Below are 6,000 nucleotides of genomic sequence, written 5' to 3'. Positions count from 1 at the left end.
GGAGAGATACAAGAATTAGGGACAGAAATGGTAGATGCACCAGGAACAGTGGTTGGATCCTGAGGATTTGGGCTGTACTCATAGCGAGGAGGATCAGTATGTGCCCAGAATAATTCAGGCATTAGCTTGACAGAAGAATCAGGCAGCCCAAAAGGCTGACTCAGCCTCTACTCTGATGTTAGTGGCAGGAATAGGGAGAACAGTGGTATAAAAGGGAGAGGTTGTTCAATTTCTAATATAAAATAGGTAGTCAAGACAAGGTTCCCCCCCCCCCCCCCAATTCTGCAGATAAGAGGCAACATGTCATAGTGGATCAGAAGTGCTGGATTCAGGTCCTGGATATGGCACTTGTCTCTAGGACATGTTGTTGGCTCTCAGGTTCAACATTTAATCAACGAATTAAATGCTGGCCCAGATGGCATGCTTAATATTTGAAATGGAAGAAAGCTGTGAGAGTTTAACTAAGATGTGATGGCAGAACCAGTGATTCTAACAGACTAGATGCCTGGGTTAAATTTATTAGAAAGTTTGACATAAATACAAAATCCTACCTTTGGATTAAAATGATCTAACAATTACTCAAGAAAAATCTAGGGATTTTAGTGGATTACAAATTTACCATACAGACTGTATGACTCTTCAGCCAAAAGGCTGTTATTCTACACTGCAGTCTAGAGACGTAGTATGCGGAATAAAGACATTCAAAGGCTTGCTGAGTGGTTCAGGGCATAGGTCACTGAGCCTGAAATCAGGAAGATATTGTTCTATCTTGGGCAAGTCACTTTGTCTGTTTGCCTGTTTGCTTGTAAAATACCCTCCAGAGTGATGAGGTTTAAATGAGATGATAAAATTTGCAACACTTATCAAAGTTCCTGGCACACAGTAGGCACTTAATAAATGCTTATTTCTTTTCTTCTTTTTCTGTACTTAGCTGTGATAATCAGTTTTAAGTACATTTTACAAAATGTATTAGTAATCTGGGATGCATCATGAGAGTGGTCATGATTCTGGTGAAAGGACTGTGTCCATTTGGGGATCAGCTGAAGGAACTCAGGTCTTCACGGGGAACCCAATAACTGTTATTTGACTATTTCCAGAGCTATTAAAGGGAAAAAGAAATAGAATCATTGTAAATAGTAAAGCACTTAGCACAATGCTTGGCACACACGTACACTATGTAAATACTAGCTATATTTTGTTTTCTCTGACCCAGAAAAGCACTCAGAGCAATGGAAAAAAGTTCCTGAGTTGTTGCTCAGGAAGGTAATGAGACCTTCTTTAGTGGAGAAATACTGTAGAAGTCATTCTAATTCAGATGACAAACCTGTAAGAATACTGTGTCTCCCCCTGCCTCCCCCCGCCCCAGTCTCAGTTTCCTTATCTGTTAAAATGGGGATAATAATCTTCTATAGATGTTGTGGGGAAAGTGCTCTAGAAACCATAAAGCCTCTGAATGTGGGCTCTTATTCCTTCTAACAGTATCCTTGGAGAAAACTGACCAGAACCTAGGTTCATGGAGTCATAGAATGTCAGAAATTCTCTAGGGAGTCCCTCAGGATAGAAAGCTCTCATATGTCTCAAGGATTACTTGGGACTATGCTCATCAGTCCATGTAAAAAAAGTGCAGAAGAAATTAATCATGTATGGCCAGATGCCCCTATCTATAAGGACAGCTAAGTGGTGCCATAATGCAGAGTCCAGATCTGAAGTCAAAAAGACCATAGTCTTTTTTTGCGTAGGTCACCTAACCCTGTCTGCCTCAGTTTCAACCTGTGTAAGATGATCTGGAGAAGGAAATGGGAAACCACTCCAGTATTTCTACCAAGAAAACCTCAAATTGGATCAAGAGTTGGAAAAAATAACAAACCCCCATCTTCAGACTTATAACCACCCCCCCCCCTTTTTTGAGGAGCACTGGAGACAACAGTGGGTTGCCACAACTATTTTTTAGTCATCTCGTTGCTCCCTCCTTTCCTCCTGCTTTGTCTGGGATCTACATCCTTGTTCAAGCATCACTTGGATCATACTTAGTTCAATATGTGGGGTAGGTTTTTGAAGAAGCCAGAAAATACTTTACTTAGTTTAAGAAATGTCTTATTATTTTTTTTTTATTATAGTAACTTTTTATTGACAGAATCCATGCCAGGGTAATTTTTTTTTTTACAACATTATCCCTTGCACTCACTTCTGTTCGATTTTCCTCCCACCCTCCACCCTCCCTAGAGATGGCAAGCAGTCCTATATATGTTGAATATGTCCTAGTATATCCTATATACAATGTATGTGTGCAGATCCAAACAGTTTTCTTGTTGCACAGGGAGAATTGGATTCAGAAGGTAGAAGTAACCCGGGAAGAAAAACAAAAATGCAAACAGTTTACATTCATTTCCCAGTGTTTTTTTTTTTTCTTTGTGTGTAGCTGCTTCTGTCCATCATTGATCAATTGAAACTGAATTAGGTCTCTTTGTCAAAGAAATCCACTTCCATCAGAATACATCCTCATACAGTATCGTTGTTGACGTATATAATGATCTCTTGGTTTTGCTCATTTCACTTAGCATCAGTTCATGTAATTCTCTCCAAGCCTCTCTGTATTCATCCTGCTGGTCATTTCTTACAGAACAATAATATTCCATAACATTCATATACCACAATTTACCCAACCATTCTCCAGTTGATGGGCATCCACTCAGTTTCCAGCTTCTAGCCACTACAAACAGGGCTGCCACAAACATTTTGGCACATACAGGTCCCTTTCCCTTCTTTAGTATCTCCTTGGGGTATAAGCCCAGTAGAAACACTGCTGGATCAAAAGGTATGCACAGTTTGATAACTTTTGGGCATAATTCAGATTGCTCTCCAGAATGGTTGGATTTGTTCACAGCTCCACCAACAATGTATCAGTGTCCCAGTTTTCCCACATCCCCTCCAACACTCATCATTATTTTTTCCTGTCATCTTAGCCAATCTGACAGGTGTGTAGTGGTATCTCAGAGTTGTCTTAATTTGCATTTCTCTGATTAATAATGATTTGGAACACTCTTTCATATGAGTGGTAATGATTTTAATTTCATCATCTGAAAATTGTCTGTTCATATCCTTTGACCATTTATCAATTGGAGAATGGCTTGGTTTCTTATAAATTAGAGTCAGCTCTCTATATATTTTGGAAATGAGGCCTTTATCAGAACCTTTAACTGTGAAGATGTTTTCCCAGTTTGTTGCTTCCCTTCTAATCTTGTTTACATTAGTTTTGTTTGTACAGAAGCTTTTTAATTTGATGTAATCAAAATTTTCTATTTTGTGATCAATAATGGTCTCTAGTTCATCTTTAGTCACAAATTTCTTCCTCTTCCACAAGTCTGAGAGATAAACTATCCTATGTTCCTCCAATTTGTTTATAATCTCGTTCTTTATGTCTAAATCATGGACCCATTTTGATCTTATCTTGGTATATGGTGTTAAGTGTGGGTCCATGCCTAATTTCTGCCATACTAATTTCCAGTTATCCCAGCAGTTTTTGTCAAATAATGAATTCTTATCCCAAAAGTGAGGATCTTTGGGTTTGTCAAACACTAAATTGCTATAGTTGACTATTCTGTCTTGTGAACCTAACCTGTTCCACTGATCAACTAATCTATTTAAGAAATGTCTTAGACTGTGAAGGTACACTATTCTGGAGACCCCTTTTATTAACTGCCAGTAATCTTCCCTAGTGCCTTATTATCACTTTCCACGCAGCCCTATTTATAATCCTTTGGGATCATAGGGTATCAGAGCCAGGTAAGGCAAGGTTAAGGCAAGAAGCTGGGGGTCCTAGCAATAAATATTAGGCTCATTTGCAAACCAGTTAACAAAGAAATCAGTTTTATAGGGGAAAACTGCTCTCAGAAACTAGCTGAAAGCAGATTTACTTCCTTGAATGCTGTATTTCATCAATCATGGATTGTCAAAGTTTGAAAGAATCTAGTAATCTAGTAGTAATCTAGTCCAATTCCTTTATTTTTCAGATGAAGTGCTACATGACAGGAGGGACTCAATATTCTCTTCCACATAGCTCCATATCAAATATTTGATCAAAAAAATTGACTTTGGGGCAAATATAAACTACACTATTTGGCATTTAAAGCAGTTCACAAGTTAGTTCAAAACTACTTGCAGGCTTATTCTCATTACTACTATCCTTCACATACTCTTGGTCCAGTCAAACTGGTCTTGCCTTTCTCCATACATACATTCCATTGTTCATCTCTAGACTTTTGCAGAGTCTATCTATCTCCTATTCCTTGAAGACACTCTTCCCTCACCTCTTCCTTTTAAGACTTCCTGGCTTCTTTCAAATCTCAATTTAAGGAGTACCTGAGCCTCCAGTTGCTGGCAAATCCCTAAATTAAACCTTGTATTTATTTACTTACATGTCTACAAATCGTCTCTCCTAATAGGATGTAAACTCTGTGATAACTGTAACTATTTTGAAGTTGTATCCTTACTGCCTAACAAATCTCAGGATAGTAATATAATTTCCACTAATTTGACTGGGAAGAGGGTGTATTGATTATTGTGTATAAGTTCCCAAAATCTTGTCTCTACTCTTTAGGGCTGCCATTTTTAGAAAGGCAGTATCATAGAACAAAGAACTAGAAGTAACTTTAGAGGTCACCTAGGCCTCAGCTTCTTAAATTGTGTCTTGATCTCATATGGAATCTTGTTACTAAATGTGGGTGTTGCAAAATTATGATTTATGAACAGTAAGTGTTTGATTTATTTTTATATGCCTATATACCTGTGGCACACACAAAAAATTTCTCAGTTTGAAAAAGGGTCATGAGTAGAAAATATTTAACAAGCCCTGCTCTAGTCCAATTCTTCCATTTTATAGAGGAGGAGACTGAGGTCCAGAAAAGGAAGTTTCCTTGCCCAGAGTCATATGAAACCTGCCTGAGATAGTCAGGAGCAGAACCCAGATTTCCTGGGACTTACAACTTTGAGGAAAAGCATTATGCAAATGTTGGATTAGACTTAGAATCAGAGGATAAGAATTTGAATCCTGGTTTTGCCATGTCTAGGTTATTTTGGGCATATTCTATACCTCTTCAGGATTCAGTTTCCACATCTGTAAAAGGAGGCCTTTCCCAGCTTGAAATCTACAATCCCTTCTTTTAGTGTACTTCAAATTCTGCTCTTCATTGGCACTCTATAAGAAGACTTGCTGCAGGAAGGGAAGGGGCAAAAGGTGAATTTGAAGGACAGGATATTGACAGCATTTCTCCTTGAATGTAGACAAAGCATTTTTTAGCTACTTCCAATGGTTCTATCAGAACATCTATTGTTCCATCAGACCCATGTGCTAGGAAAGGGGAAGTCAAAGTTGCCACATGTGGCTATGGTTAACAGCCAGGCCATATGGTCTCCAGTATGGTACCTTTCCTTTGTCCACCACTGCAAGATTTTAAACAGCATTTTAAAAATGCCCAAAACACTTACCCAACTGGTAAGTGTTTTTTTTAGTTGAGGATTGGAGGCATTCTAAACCAAACTGATGTCATGGAGGGAAATTTCCAGGTCCTCATCCAGATTATCCCTTAGAATCTTCATTCAAGATAATCTTGGGACTGTGTATATGTGTATACAGGCACAAGTGCAGTCACCCAAGAAGCAAATTCTTTAGAAAGGTCAGCTTCAAAGAGAGCCACGATCACAGAATGTTGGTACTTAAGAACTTGTATAAGTAATCTACTCAAAATGAGGAAACTGATACAGGAAGAAGAGCAAATAGTTATTTAGCAGTAAATAAAGCCTGGATTCCATCACCAGAAGGACTGAACCTAAAATGGGACAGTCCGCTTTGACTAAGACGTTTCCTGTTATTGAAAGAATTGGAGCAAATTGAACACTTGTCTGGAGTGGGAAGATGGGAGGTTCCTCACACTGGGTAGCAAATTGGATGTCCCTTATAGCTCTAAGAGTCTAAAATTCTTCTCAACACATTGAAGGAAAAAC

This window comes from Sarcophilus harrisii, chromosome 1 (genome assembly GCF_902635505.1).
Source record: "Sarcophilus harrisii chromosome 1, mSarHar1.11, whole genome shotgun sequence".
NCBI lineage: Eukaryota > Metazoa > Chordata > Mammalia > Dasyuromorphia > Dasyuridae > Sarcophilus > Sarcophilus harrisii.
Note: the sequence above shows the minus strand (reverse complement) of the source record.